Source organism: Herpailurus yagouaroundi, unplaced genomic scaffold (assembly GCF_014898765.1).
Source record: "Herpailurus yagouaroundi ecotype Mexico unplaced genomic scaffold, PumYag 188, whole genome shotgun sequence".
NCBI lineage: Eukaryota > Metazoa > Chordata > Mammalia > Carnivora > Felidae > Herpailurus > Herpailurus yagouaroundi.
In genome coordinates, this window is record NW_024412419.1 from 40,391,920 (window position 1) to 40,407,693 (window position 15,774).

At 49.2% G+C, this 15,774-nt stretch overlaps 2 long non-coding RNA genes across 3 annotated transcripts in view; one reads left to right on the forward strand and one right to left on the reverse strand.

Annotated features, from left to right (window-relative positions):
- LOC121044501 (uncharacterized) overlaps positions 1-15,774 on the forward strand; it is a 26,750-nt gene continuing 10,976 nt past the window's right edge. Inside the window, exons 1-4 of one of the 2 annotated variants that reach the window (XR_005797328.1) lie at positions 1-5,355; positions 9,928-10,105; positions 10,458-10,511; positions 13,889-14,066. This is a non-coding gene — a long non-coding RNA (uncharacterized LOC121044501). Of the gene's footprint in view, positions 5,356-9,455; positions 10,106-10,457; positions 10,512-13,888; positions 14,067-15,774 lie in introns of those variants that run through there. The other variant, XR_005797327.1, reaches the window with a different exon arrangement.
- Positions 13,495-15,774, reverse strand: part of LOC121044502 (uncharacterized) — a 16,098-nt gene continuing 13,818 nt past the window's right edge. Inside the window, exon 4 of the long non-coding RNA XR_005797329.1 lies at positions 13,495-13,932. This is a non-coding gene — a long non-coding RNA (uncharacterized LOC121044502). The remainder of the gene's footprint in view (positions 13,933-15,774) is intronic.

Sequence of the window (15,774 nt, forward strand, 5' to 3'; positions counted from 1 at the left end):
TCCCCTGCTCACACTCGGTCTCTCTCTCAAAAATAAACATTAAAAAAATTAAAAATGAAAACATCCTCTAGATGCTGGGACCATTTCCAGGGAAACAGCAGCATACAGACCATTCTGCAAACACCCTACGCAGCCACATGCCTCCACTTGTCCACTGTGGCATGGGAGGGAAAGTCCCAGACATTGGGTTTGATTTCCTGGACTCCTGTTTTCTGGCCCTGTGACCGTCAGCAAGCAACTTAGCTGATGTCGGACCCTCAGTCTCCTCTTTTATAAAAATGACTAAAAATATCTCAGGTTCTTGTGAGGGCCAATTAGGAAACAATCTGAAAGCTGGCACATAACAGGTGTTCAGTCAATGGTAGTTATTTATGGTGTTCCCTCAGTCTGGAATGTTCTCCCCACCTGCTCTATAGGATAAGCCCTTGTTCATCCCTCAAAGCCCCATCAGGTCAAATCCCACTGCTTTGGTGAAGGCTGTGGTAATCTTCAGTATTATTCTCCCAGTACAGCTTCTCCCCGCCTGATGTTGGTCATGGCCATTCAACTGGAATGCCTATAAGAGCCAGGTGGTGCTATGCCACGACTTCTTTCCCTCCAAACCGGTCACCAGCTCAGCAAAGCCCCAGAAACACAGTGAACATGCGGCATGAGTACGGAACAAGCCTTTGCCATTTAACCCTCTGAGATTTGGGGGTTGCTTGTTACCTCGGTTCTGGGCCGCTCAAACTGTGGTTTTCCTTCCGCAGTCTCAGCATCCCCAGAACACTTAGAGATGCACGTTCAGGCCTCGCCCCGGACCTACAAAACCAGATTCTCCATTTTCTTCTGAGGTAACATGTCAAAGGTGCTGAGTGTGGTTTCTCTGCCATAAAGGGGCTCAGCAGCCATTATTTCCTCCTTACACCTCCAAGGCTTCTACAGAACATTCTGCCTGTTACCGCCCACAAGTGCCATTCTCCCCTTCTTCCTTATCAGGTTTTGTAGGAGATTGCAATGTGCTCGTTAAAATATTCAGGTTCCCAGAATTCCTTGAAGCTAAGGGGAGTCACATGACCCAGTTCTATCTCTGGCTCAGAGGCACTCCCCGGGCTGCAGAGAAACTCGTCAGAGGTGAAAGGCTCAAGTGACAAGTGCATCTATCTGGCTTTGGGCCTTGCTCTTCCCCTCGCTTCTTGCCTGTTACTTGCATGACAAAGTGGTCCCAGTGACTCATGCTTCCCTATATTCATGTAGTCCCCAGCCACATGGAATCTGGGCTGGCTGGCGCCTCACTCTGACCAATAGAATGGGCCTGACTTGAGCTTCAGGACTTCTGCCGGGCTTGGAACCTAACGTCTGTACAGGCTGAGAAATTGCTCTCCCTACAGGAGATCACGTTCCTGTCAAAGCGAGGACCATCCATCCCACTGTCCAGGCCAGAAATCAGGAAATCACCTCACCTTTTTCTCTTATCTGCAGCCAGGCCATTCCCCTCACAGGGCGCACATCCACCCCAGGATTGATGTATGGAGAAGACACCCACTGATCTCCTACCTCGCCACCATGCCTGCCCCACACAAGCCTGACTGTAGCTGTCAGATCGATCTTTCTAAACACAGATCTGAAGGGCATTCCCCAGTGCTGTTAGACTAACTCACAAGGCCCTGACATGGCCTACACCTCCATACGTGATCCAGTGTCTGCCTTACTCTCTAATCCCATCTCTGTCCACTCCCTCTCTAAATATCAGGGCCCTGGACATATGCTGCTCCCTGTTTCTGATGCAAGCTATGCCTGTTAACACCTCCGTGCCTTTGCCCCAGGGCCGGCAAACTTCATCCTTCATGTTAATTCAAAGTCTTAGTCTGCTTTGGCTACTCTAACAGAATCCCACAGACCGGATGGTTTAAATACCAATTTATTTCTCATAGTCTGAAGGCCAGAAGTCCAAGATCAAGGTGCTGGCAAGGGAGGTTTCATTCTGAGACTTCTTATGTTGGCTTGTAGGTGGCTGCCACCTTGCCATGTGCTTACATGATGTGTGTGCCTGAGGAACGAGAGGGCCAGCTCTCTGAGGTCCATACTCGGAAGGACCTAATCCCATTTGATCAGGGTCCCACCAGTTCCTTTGTTAGAGGCCCATCTTCAAATACAACCACATTTGGAGGTTAGGGCTTTAATATATGAATTTTGTGGGTAGGGGGGAACACAAACATTTGGTCCATAGGATCCAACTAGGAGTGGCTGCCTGGAGAAAGGTGTTGATAAGAAGTTTGAGGTCCTTCCTGGACTCCATGATAAAAAAAAAAACACTATGCTTGATTCATGATGTCTGCCTTGGACTTGGCAGGAGATATTGGGGTGGCTTACATACCATATGTTTTCTTCCCTTGTTTTATGTGCTCATCTTTGCTAGCCTCTCTCTTGGCCCCAGCACAATCTCTGACACATACCAGGCCCCTGACACATTTTCAATGAATGAATCAACAAGTGAGTAATGGTCTCAAAGCACATTGCAAATGGACGGTTTCACTGAAGCTTCACAGAGGCTGTGAGGTAAAGCCGAACGGGCAGGTGGTTGGAAATCTTTAAGGTGTTCGCCCTTCTCTCCCCTCACCCTGGGCTGGAGATGCTGCAATTGTCTTAGCGACTGCACGGATGCCTCGGCGGATGTCTGTCAGGATCACAGGTGACTTTTGCTGACACTGTCTCCCAGAGCCACTGAGACATTTGCCCTTCTCACTTCCTTCTGCCCCTGCACCCCCATTCACCCCAGTGCTGCACCCCCACCCTCTGGCCGCTGTCACTTTGAGAAGCAAATTGATTCTGTGGTCACTCAGCCTGGTAGCAAGGGAGGGCCTCGCCTGCCTTCCTATGGGACACACGTTAACTGGTGCCGTGATGCAGGAGTCACAAGCAGGCGTGGGCGTGTGTGATGGGGAGAGAGGTGTCGTGATTAAAGGGGAAATGTACTCATGTCTCAAGTGCTCCTGTTGGAATGCAGCTCATGAAGACGAGTGTGTGTCTAAATGTATATACCTGGGCCCGCTTCTTCCCCTGCTCTCGCGCTCAGCCACACTGCCTCGACTAGCCATTGGGTCTGTCTCTGCCAACCCAACCATGTGCCCTGTGGCCGAACCTCTTGTAGAGCACTGTAGATGGACATCCTGCCCCGGCCCCCCTCCTGCTCTGGGCCTGCTGTAGCCTCCCCCACCGGGCACTCATTCTCAGCCAGTGCAGTGCCTACCTGTGTGAGATGTGATCCTGCTTTAAGGAGCTCGTGGCCCATATCAGTGGCAGGACGCTTGGGACCAGCTGTGTGTTGGGAGGAGCGGAGGCCGTGTCCAGTCTGCTGGACAGGGAGGGCAGGTGAGCAGGCCTAGGGCCGTGTGCCTGGGTATCCCCCTGTTCGCCTGCAGTGGAGGGAGGGAGCAGGGGACAGAGGGAAGGAGACCAGCCTGGGAGGGGTCGTTTGGGTTACACAGGACAGCAGAGATGGCACCAAGAGCCTGCTCTCTGGGGCTTGCAACCTGGAGAACAGAGCAAGGACTTCCTGCCGCTGGTTCACTTGGGGTTCTGTCTCCTCAGCCGTGGACACTGTCTCACATAGTAACTGCTGAGAGAAAAAGGACCCAAGGGGCCCAGGACTCAGCACTCAACCTGGCCTCGCCTCCACAGAGTTTCCCAAGGTTGGATAATGCCTGTGATCATTTCCCAGGACTCTGGCAAGCCTTCCCAGGAGAACCATCTGAAGGGCACTGGCCTTTCCACTTCCTCTCTGTCTTCCTGGAGGCCCCACTAGTCCAGCCAAAAAGGCCATTGAGCCCCGGGAGTGGAGTCACAGAGAGGTGAGGGTGTCCCTGGCTCTGCCTATGCTCTGAGCCCAGTGCTCTCTGAAGTACCCTGGGAAGTAGCCAGTCTCTACTCCCACCCTTTGGCCAGCCCTAGTTCCATGAGAAGAATCCTAGGTGGTTCACTCTGTACGAGGCTCCTTCCTCCCCAGCAAAGTTGTTGAATATTTATTGCACGGTAAATTGAGTCTTTGTATCTCCACTGCTGCCCATTATGTGCAGTCCACAGTGGGCTCTCTGCACAATGTGACCTCTACGTCTCTCCCACTCTGACCTGATTCATATCATAGTCCTCACCGTGCCCTCCTTTGGCCATACTAACTTCATTGTGCCTGTAGTTCCAACCTCTTTCTTACCTCTAGGCTTGGCCAGTGTAATTTCCTTTTCCCCAGCTCTTCACCTGAGTGATTTCTGCTCATTTCTCAGGTCTATGCATAAAATACTCTCTTTCAGGGAAAGCTTCCCGGAAATTTGATAGTGAGCTGCAGAACAGACTAGGCTAGAGAGACCAGAGACTGGGAAGTCTGTCCTAGGCTAAGACCTCATGGTCAAAGCCCAAAGTGGGATGTGCATAAGCCAAACTGGAAAAGGAAAGGAAAAGACAGATTCTCGTGACCAATCCAACAAATTTGGGAGTGAAAAATACAGAGAAGTCGACAATATAAAAATATGCTGTGTCCACAACCTGTGTGAAGCTTACTTTTAGGCGTTTGTGTCCTAGGAAAGAGAGAGGCCCTAACTGATTTGGCAGCAAATTTCTAACTAACACTTTTATGTGGGTCCCATCCTCCCAGGAAAATGGAGAGTCTCTTGCAAGAGAAGTATCGCTTCTCATTGCACATGCATTCCTTTTTACTTCTAGCAGAATTCTGGCTGTCTTCTCAGTTCTGGGCCTCAAATTTATAATGCTTATCTCAAAGAGCTTCTAGTTCTTCAGCCGTTTTCTGCAGGAGCCAGAGTGGGGGGTGGGGACAAGGAGACAAAGCCATCTTTTCCCCCTTGATCTTACTGTATCATGAGTCCCAGCGGGAGAGAGATGGCATTTCAGTGTTACCTTACTGCTCTGTTACTGGAGAGAATATAATGAATGGACTGTTTATAAAGATGTGGGCAGGATGGAAGGCATCAGGCAAGGGAATGGTGCAGCACCTCCAGGACCTAACTGTGCAGTGCCATCAGCTCAGGAAGCTTGAAAACACAAGAGAGGAAGTGATTATAAGAACCCAACGAGGGCCGTAGATGAAGGAAGGGGTTGCTGTGGCCTTCCTGCAGGAAACAACCAGCCACACCACGGCCCACCCATCCCCCACGGGCAAGGAACTAGAATAATAAACACCCTGCCGCTCTTTCCTCCTGCCCTCCTGTTTCCTGCTGGCGTCCACTGTGGCCTCAGGTCGACCAGAACTGAGAAGGCGAGGAAGCTCCATCGGCACAGTTTATACAGCTTGGCCCCAGGGACAGGGCACGGTGGAAGAGAAAGAGGAGCAGAACTGGAGAGACCAACAGAACATTCAGCACGCAAGTATTTCATACACAGGATAAAGCCACACACTAGAAAATGGCGCCAACTGTGGACCTAGCATGAGGAAATGATGTCAAGCTAAGGCAGGGCTTTGAGTAAACGGGAAAGAGAAAGCTGGTCCACAGGGACAGGAGGCTGGCCTCCAGGTCCGGAAAGAAGCAGGAAACCCAGGGCCAGTGGAGACAGAGCAGGAGAGAAACTGCAAATGCCCCTTCAGGTTCCTGGTTCCAGTTCTCTGGAAAGGCCTGGTGACCTGTTTTTGTGAAAGTCCCTTGATTCCACACAAAACATCACCCTTTTACGTAAGACAGCATGAGGAAATTTTCAGTTTGACAACCAAAGAACTTTGGGTATACTTCATTTGAAACAAAAGAACCTTGAGCACACCGAATTTCATTTAATCCCCAAAACAACCCTGAAAGGTGGGCACCTTCACCCCCATTTTAAAGATGAGGATATTGAAGGTCCCGGTAAGATTAGATAATCTTCACTGAGGAAGCTGGGACTCACTCACTTTTGGCTTGGCCTGGCTCCAACACTTCAGAATTTTCTAGGACTCCACAAGCTGACAAAGCTGGCTGAAAGCAATTTCCAAAACCAGAAGAGAACCCCACCCTTGACCAGGTCACCCCTGTGGGGAAACGACTTGCTGTCTCAGCTTGCTAGCTAAGGCTCTTTGGGGTCCTGCTGAGGAGCTGGCAGGCATGGCCACCCAGCACAGAAATGTTTGACAGGGTCAAGGAAGGGACCAACTCTGGATTTGTAAAACTACAGCCAAGTTTTGTTTTGTTTTGTTTTGTGTTTTTTCCAAGAACTCCTAGAAGAGCAATGTATTTGCAAAAGCTGGAATTCCTTAGCTAAATACCAAGGACAGAGTTGACTGCACATGGGAACAACCCTCCACCCTGTATCCCCAAATACCCAGTAAGTACCCTAACCCCAGAGGTAGACTGAGTTGTCAGAGGAGGAGGGCCTGCTCACCTCTGGCCACCCCTAGGAGCCCAGGGTGGGGCTCTCGGGCTCCCCGGAGAGCCCATCTCATCCCATCCCCAGGCGCACACCCTGTTAGCTTCCCCACCTCAGAGCAGGAAGGTGAGGTGAGGTAATGTCTCCACTAACCGACAGTGGCCAGGAGATGAAAAGAATCTCAGAAATGCTGTGTTTAATTTAAAGCAGACCGAGCCTGCCTTAGCCAGGCTGCAATTTCACTCAGAATAACCAGTTTGTTTTTCTTGGACGTTCCAGGAACTAACTGGCCACCCCCTGTTAAGTCCCAACAGGAATGTTAGGGGCGGGGGCCCTTGCTGGGGGCACATGCTGCCTGCAGTTCTGCCCTTTTCCTGCCTCTGGGACTCCCTCAGTAGTGGGGGCGGGGGGGAAGGGGTGCATCCTGCTGCAGAGAGGAGCTCTCTCCCTTTCTCCCCCTATAACTTCTTTACCCCCTGCACCTCATGTGGTATCCAGAATTCTGGGGATAAAAGGTTGTCATAAAAATAGCAACATGATCTATCATCTATCAACATGATCTGTTTATTGAGGGCTCTCTAAGCGTTCTGCTAAATACTTTCTAGTTATCACCTTGTCGAGTCCTTACAACATCCCAGTAAGGTGTGTAGAAATTTCTATTGCGCTTTTTACAGATGGTGAAGCCGAGGCTAAAAGAGGTTATATAACTCGTCCCAAATCCCCCAGCTGGGATTGGAGCCCTCCCCCACAGCTCTGGGTCCAAAACCCAGGCTCCTCTCAGGCACCTGTCCAGACCAGTCCCTCCCTGAGGGAGCCTGAGGGGCTCCGGGTGCTTTGCTTCAAGGCAGGTGCGCTTGTTAGCCACACTGGTGTCTCTACAGGGAGTGCTCTGGGGACACGCAGGTGACTGCTTGCGGGAGGCAGCGCTGTGATCACAAGCCCTTCCTTCCAGTAGTTGGCACCTCTCCTTTGCTTTGGGTTGGGCTGGGGGTTTCCAATCCCTGTGAGTCGCTGCTCCTGGGATCTGTGGGACTCCTGGCCTGTGATTATCAAGTCTGGGCTCAAAGCAGGGTGAAGCAGCCCATGTGAAGAGGCAGGCTCCCAGCTCTGGGCTGAGCCTGTGACCTCCGGCAGCCCTTCCCCGCCTGGGCCTCAGCTCCTGCTCTGTGAAATTGTAAATGGAGATGGGGATGGGGAGGGGCACCAGGCTCAGATTCCTCTACCCCTTCGGTCCCTTTCGTGTTCTGATGTTACTTGGCAACAGGATTTGTGCAGCAAGGCCTTGGCTCCAGGAGACATGAGAGGGAGGTTGCGGGAGGGGGGACACTGGAGAGCGGCTTGGCTTCCGGGGAAGCTTCCAGGACTTGGAAGAGGAGAAAAGAATGGGTGGGGCCTGCAGCAAAACCAGGGACTGGGTGGCCCAGATGGGTTTATTCTAGGACCCTAAGGCCAGTTCCAGAGCCATTTCCCAGAACCTGGCCTTCTCCTCTGGGCCAGGAGACATGGCAGATGGCATGGGCATAAGGCCGTGCCAACCAGACAACAGATTTTAACTTCGAAAGAGAAGCGGCCGTGGTCCTGTGAGCTGACTGCCTCCGGGGCTTCTCTCTGCCTGGTGTCCTCTGTTCCCAGGGCTCAAGGTGACTGAAAACTGAGCTCTCTGGCCTCGCTACTGGGCTGCCTTTGATTTCCCTGGGAGTGGGGCGGACGGGGAGGGTGGTGGGTCCTGAAGCAGGTGAGGACCCCCCCCCCCACCCCGCCAATGGTTCCCCAGGCTGGTCCAGCAAGAGTGGAAAGCTGGTGCAGCTGGTAGGTAGAGAGCCAGGGAGCTGCAGGCCTAGGAAGGGCTGATAAGGGGCCTCTCATGAAGGGGCTGGCTCAGGGGACAATGGGCTTAGTGTGGGTGGCCTGCACTGTTGCTTCGGTCTCTGCTCTCAAGAGAGGTTTCCATGGCACCCAGACACTGACTTGGCTACAAGTGTCAGTTGAGACAGTGTGTGGGAGTCCTTGAGTCCCAGCCTCCCCCACAGGGGGTGGGGGAGCCATCCCCTCTGGCCCTGCCAATACCCACTAGCACTGTGCTATGGGACAGTCTCCAGGGACCTCGCAAGCCCACTCGCCCTCCTCCTCCCCTCCAGGAAAGGATAGAGCCTTGAGGCTTTTCTGGCTGGACCTCATATGAGGTCCCCACTTAGACCTTCATTCTTCAGGAGTTGTTCATCTAAGGCACGGGGACAGGCAGGGGACATACCCCTTTTGTGCATTTTCCCAAACCTAAGCCAATAAATGAACTCTCCCCTTCCCTGACTCATCTGTAGGAATGGTGTGTTTTAGTGCTAAGTTTGGGAAAATGGGAGCCACTTTATAAATTATCAAGTCATGAGGACATGCAACTCTTTTTTTTTTTTTTTTAATTTTTTTTTTCAACGTTTTTATTTATTTTTGGGACAGAGAGAGACAGAGCATGAACGGGGGAGGGGCAGAGAGAGAGGGAGACACAGAATCGGAAACAGGCTCCAGGCTCTGAGCCATCAGCCCAGAGCCTGACGCGGGGCTCGAACTCACGGACCGCGAGATCGTGACCTGGCTGAAGTCGGACGCTTAACCGACTGCGCCACCCAGGCGCCCCTGTTTTTGTTTTTTAATGAGCGTTGTGGCTAGTTAACCTAGTTAACCCTTAACACAAGTAAACTAATGGCAAACGTTACCATCCATGTACCAACAAAATGCTTCTGACCTGGGGGTTCTCGGAAGGCTTTGTAGAAGAGCTGCTGTATGAGCCACGCCTCAGCAGGCAGGGTCAGCACGGGCAAAGGCACAGAGGTAGGAATGTCTAGGGAGTCGTGGGGCTGGGGGCCTAGTACCATGTAATAGGAGATGAGGTTCTGATGGATGACAGGACCCTGGATGAGGCTTACAGATCTAGAGTCGAGTGGTGTAGACCTCTTGAGGTTTTATTGGGGCAGAGGGAGCACTATTTAATTAAAGTGGGGCTTCAGAGGGGCACCTGTAGTGGCTCAGTCGGGTAGGCGTCCGACTCTTGGTTTCGGCTCAGGTCGTGATCTCACGTTCACGAGATCGAGCCCTGCATCAGGCTCTGTGTATTGACAGCATGGGACCCACTTGGGATTCTCTCTCTCCCTCTTTCTCTCTGCCCCTCCCTTGCTCACACTCTCTCTCTTTCAAAAATAAATGAACTTAAAACATAAAAATGGGGCTTCAGAAAGCCCACCCTGCTAAAGTGCTCCAAACAGCAACACTGATCTCACACTCACAAAATGGCTAATTGTGAAACCTGTTGTTGATCCTGTTTTCCTCAGTAAAACATCAACCCTATATGAAGTCCGTGCCCTGCTGTATCACCCCCAGGGCACTGGGGAATGCTCTGGGTGAAGTGTGGAGGTTGGACTGGGGGTGGGGGAGAAGACCCACTAAGGGGTGGTGGAAGTGGGGGCTGTGGAGGGAAATGGAGGCTGGCAGAAAGACACAGGGGCTGGAGTGGCCCTGGCAAAGGCCCATTTTTACAGATGAAGAAACTAAGGCTCAGCTAGGCGATACTAGATCTGGCCTTTCCTTTTTGCAAAACTTACCTTTTTTCCTTTGGAGACACGGAGTGCCAGGTGAACAATTCTCCAGGAGGACAGAAATCCGGCAATGTGGATGTGAAGACGCAGGATCCAGCCAGGGCAGGAGAGAAGGACCCATTCCAGACATGCCTGATTCCACGCATCATCCCTTCTGTCTACCTTGTGGCGGGTTGGTCCCCCAGGACACAGACTCTGAGGTGATTAGTGAGCAGAAAGTTTATGATGTGCCTTGGGGTGAATGTCCGTGGGGTGTGGCGGTGAAGAGACAAGGGGGAGTGGACAGTGAGAGCAATTGGCCAGCGGCGCAGCCTCAACTGGGCGGTCAGTCGGCCGACCTCACGTGGAGCTCTGGAGCTGTGCTGGCCTCGGAGTTGTCCTTAGGTGGGATGAGAAGGGTGGAGCTGGGGAGTAGGCCCTGCAGTCCCAGAGGAGAGTCGCGGCGGCACCACCCATAGTCCAAGTGGGACCAATGTCTCTACCAAAGGCAACTTCCCTCTGAGTTCTAACACTGACAGGGAGAACGTGTCTGAGCCAAATCATTTTTCTCAGCCAGGCTACACGGATCAAAGGCCACTGACCAGCCCAGGGACTGGCTGTGTTTGGGTGAGTCAAGCAACATTCTCAAAGCTAGAATTTCTTCCTCCATGCCTCCCTTCCTTCCTTCCTTCTTCCTTCCTTCTGTCCTTCTCCCTCTCTGTCTCCCCCTTCACCTCCCCCTCCTCCTCCTCCTTTTCTTCTTCTTCTTCTTCTTCTTCTTCTTCTTCTTCTTCTTCTCCCCTCCCCCCTCCCTGTGTCCCTTCCTCTCCCCCTTTCCCCCTCCCCTTCCTCCTCCCCCTCCTTCTCCTTCTCCTTCTCCTCCTTTTCCTCCTCCTTCTCCTTCTCCTTCTTTTCCTTCTCTTTCTCCTCCTTCCCCTTCTCCTTCCCCTCCTCTCCTTCTTCTTCTCCTTCTCCTTCTCCTCCCCATTCCCCTCTTCTTCTTTCTTCTCCTTCTTGTTCACATATGTAACTTTTATACCTGGGGTGTGGGGAATCACATTCAACTGGTAAAAAATTGCGACGTTTATTTGTCCATTTATACAGCTGTGTGTTGTGAGGGAAGAAGGTGAGAGATGGTGATTGCCTGGTACAGAAAAGGACTGTGGGACCAGCGATAATAGACATCTCTGGCCATATGCAAATCCATCGTTACTAACACCCTAAAGAGCTATTTTTACTCTTAGCAACAGGGATAAATCTCACAGATGCAATATTGAAAAAGACACTAGACACAAAAGAGTACATCCTGTATGATTCCATTTATATGAAGTTCAAAAACAGGCAAAACTAATGTATGGTGACCAAAATCTGAATGGTGGTTGCCTCAGAGGAGGATTTTACCTGGGAGGAAGCAGAGGGAGCCTTCGGGGGTGATGGAAATATTCCATGCACTGATCTGAATGGTGCTAACCTGGAGGTTATATATGTAAAAAATCACTAGGCCATACTCTTTTTTTAAAATATATTTTTAAAGAATATTTATTTATTTTGAGGGAGAGAGAGCACAAGGGAGGGGCAGAGACGGGGGCAGGGGGTAGAGAGAGAATCCCAAACAGGCTCTGCACTGTCAGCTTGGAGACCAATGTGGGGCTCAAACCCACAAACTGCAACATCATGACCTGAGCTGAAATCAAGAGTCAAAAGCTTAATCTACTGAGCCACCAGGCGCCCTAGGCCATACTCTTAAGATGTGTGCTCTTTATCATATATGTTACACTTTTGTTATTCTCTTTGTTTTAAGGAAGAGAAAAAGCACTTCAGTAGGGGATCTAGGCCAATAAAGGCATTGGCTCTAATGATAGAACTTTATGTTTTTCTAGAAAGCCAGGGGAGCCTTGAAGACACCTGTTAGGCGGTGGGTTTCCCCTTGTCAGCTCTCTAAATTCTGCCTCTGATTCTCCCAGTTCCCAGACCACTAATATCCTGCCCTCATGCTAGGGACTAATTTTAGAAATTATTCTCCAAGAAGAACTTCCTTTTGGCTCAGCATGACTCCTATCTCATGCTTACAGAAGGGGGTCCTGGCTGAGCGCACAGCTACTTGGGGTCTTGTGCAGTGCTGGACCTTCTTACTCTTAAAGACTCTGGCCTAACAGAGCATCAGAAACGTTAAGCACAGCCCTCAGTGGCTGTTATATATTTATGTATATATGCAAACACATAGATACATACTCACGTATATTCGTGCATATATATTTTTATTACAAAATATTTTTAGATGGTTTTAACAATTTTGCTTTTAATCAGGTCTTTTTTTTTTTTTAAGTAATCTGTATACCCAGCATGGGGCTTAAACTCACAACCCCAAGATCAAGAGTTGCATCTCTATCGACTGAGCCAGCCAGGCCCCCCTTTGATAATATCACTTTTCAAAATAAGGATATGAGGAACACATGTTATTTCTTAGCAGTCTCCATGCTTTCCTCAAGAATTATTGCAAATGGGCAAATGTTACTTCCAATTCATTTTTCAAATGTAATGAAATTATTATAAATACTAAATTTACCAATTAATGAAGTTGACATAATGGGTCGCTTTGAAGGCATTTAATTAAACATGTATTCATTTTGATTATGCAGTTTTTCTTTGCATACTTTGCAGTAAATGAATTTCTTCCCTAGAACTCAGACTTTTCCTCTGAGGTTAGTGTTCAGTTGATAATAAATTATTTCTCCCTGGGGAATCACCTTCTGGGCCAAGTGGGTGGGCCTGGCTAGGACGGTGGGGATCCCCAACGGCTCTGCTGTGCAAGACAAGTTGTGGGTTGAGAGTGGTGAGCACAGGACGGTCTCAGAAAAGAGTCAGACATTTCCCAAGAGTTGGTGAATGTCATCCCTTCTGGCCTGTGGTGATGGGGAGAAAGTCAAGTTCAGCAGATCTTAGGAATCATGGTGCTCTATTGAGTCTGACCGTAAATACACGTCTGATGAGTTATGATTGCAGGTGGCAGATCTTGATGAACTGATGTGAAAAGATGTCTAAGGCAGAGTCAAGTGAAAGAGGAACTTTTAGACAGCACAAAAAGTAATAGCATCCTGCATTGTGTGTGTGGGTGTGTGTGTGGGGGGGGGAGGTGTGTGTGTACACACAAGCACAGACAAAATCTGGAGGAGTGTACCAAGGACTAGAAACACTGATTATATACAGAAAGCATAACTGTAGGGGAACTCTCACTTTCTAAGTCACCCATATCTGTAATGCTTGAGTTTTTTCAGTGAGCATGTACACCCTCATATAAATCCTCAATTTACGTGATGGGTAAGTCCTGAAGTGTGTCAGCTCATTCAAAATACTTACCTCAAAACTTCAAAATAAAGTGGCTCATAAATAACAAAAGAAAACACTGGTGATAGGTTCCAGTAGTTAGAAAAGTATCATGCCATGAACCTTCTTTTTTGTCATTCATTAAATATCAACAGCTGGGTCACCTGAGTGGCTCAGCCGGTGGGGCGTCTGAATCTCGGTTTCGGCTCAGGTCACGATCTCATGGTTTGTGGGTTCGAGCCCTACATTGGGCTCAGCGCCGGCAGTAAGGAGCTTGCTTGGGATTCTGTCTCTCTCCCTCTCTCTCTGCCCCTCCTTCTCTCTCTCTCAAAATAAATAACTAAAAACTTAAAAAAATATATTGATTGTGAACAACCCGTATAAATGTATATGAATGGTTATTTGAGAAACAAAGGCCACCTGACAAACACACCAGTGAGACTCCAGGTGGTGGTTTTGGCCTATAACCATCAAATCTGAGTTTCTCCTTTTCCTCCATTTTAGTGAAACTTGCTTCCAACATGTTTGTCATGGGTAACATTACAGTCTTTGACCTTTTCAAAATTGTGTCGCTCTGTTGTTTAATAGGTGAAATGTGATGGAAAGATGAAACTGGAAACCATTTCTCTAAGGGGCTGGCTACTTTTTGATGAAAAACCTGTGGTCGCTTGTTCGTCCAGGACCCTTCAAGAGTATCAGCTAGTCTCTTCGAGTCATGATCTCCCTACAAGGTGAACCATTGGGGAAATACATGTCACAAAGTGTCATCTCAGACCACCTGCAGGACACAGCCTCCAGGCTAACTGGGAGCCACGCTGGATGGGAGGACACTTTGCATCCTGCTGTGAGCATCACCCGGTGAGTTTCTGAACTTGGTGGTCAGGGAGAGGCCCTGAAAAAGAGGGTCAGGCAGTTTATCCCAAAATAAGCTCTGTATATTTTAAAGGAATTGATTTCTTTAGCAGTTTTCTTCTGAAATGTGTAGAAATGAATCCTGAATGAGTCGATTAATCAGAAAAAGTCCTACAAATGAAATTTGCAAAAGAGAGTCTCAGGTTCCAGGTGTCCCAGGTTTTCCTTGGTCGATTTGCTTATTCATTCAGTCAGCATTGGCTGCCCCCCTCAAAGGGGGGTGAGGGGAGGCCAAGGAGCAAGTAGCGGGATATGTAGACAAGCTATAGGTGACTGTAACGAACTCACAGTCTGGTGTGGTATTTCTCAAATTCTGAGGAATGTCTTCTTTTTTGCCATATCTGAGTACCATTTGTGCGATTGTTCACTTAACATTTTTCTTTAGGGGCTCCTGGGTGGCTCAGTTGGTTAAGTGTCCAGTTTAGGCTCAGATCATGATCTCACAGTTCGTGGATTTGAGCCCCGCATCGGGCTCTGTGCTGACAGCTCGGAGCCTGGAGCCTGTTTCAGATTCTATGCCTTCCTCTCTCTCTGCCCCTCCCCCATTTGTGCATATGTGCTCTCTCTCTCTCTCTCTCTCAAAAATAAATATTTTAAAATATTTTTTTTTCTTTAGAGCAACTGATTTTTTCCCTTCCATAAATTTGTTTCTAAGAGAGTCTATGTATCTATTATGGACTGAGTGCGTGTGTCCCTCCAAAATTCCTAGGTTGAAACCTGACCCCCAAGTGATGGTATGAGGAGGTGGGGCCTTTGGGAGGTGATCAGGTCATGAGAGTGGACCTCTCATGAATGGGATTAGTGCTCCCATAAAAGGGATTCCCAGGGAGCTCTCTTCTCTCTTTTCACCCCAAGAGCATACCATGAGGGGCACCTGGGTGGCTCAGTCAGTTAAGTGTCCAAATTTGGCTCAGGTCATGATCTCATGGGTTCATGGGTTGAAGCCCTGCATCGGGCTCTGTGCTGACAGTGCAGAGCCTGGAGCCTGCTTCGGATTCTGTGTCTCCCTTTCTCTGCCCCTCCCCTGCTAATGCTCTCTCTCTCTCTCTCTCTCAAAAATACATAAACATTAAAAAAAAAAAAAGAGCGTACAATGAGAAGTGGGCAGTCTGCACCCAGGAAGTGGTTTCTCACCACAGTCTGGCCATGCCGGCACCTTGACCTCAGACTTCTAGCCTCCAGAACTGTGAGAGATAAATTTATGTTGTTAATAAGCCATCCAGTTTACAATGTTTTGTTATAACAGCTCAAACTAAGACGGTATCGCTGTGAAATTATAGATTGTGATAGTCATGATTTTTTTTCTAATACACATTAAAGTAAACTATTAAAATGTTTTAAAGGCCCATCCACCTGTCACCTCAAGACATCTCGTATAGCAACAGGGCTGTATCCTTGGGCATGAGATCAGTGCAGTCCCATTGGCCTTGTGGGCTTCATGCTCTGTGTACATTGTCTTGATTTTTTTTTTTTTTTTTTTTAAGTTTATTTTCATTTAGTTTTGTTTTTTGTTATTTAATTTTTTAAATTAAGTTTATTTATCTATTTTGAGAGACACAGAGAGAGCACAAGCAGGAAAGGGGCAGAGAGAGGGAGAGACAGAATCCCAAGCAGACTGCACCATCAGCGCAGAGCCCCATGTGGGACTCGAACT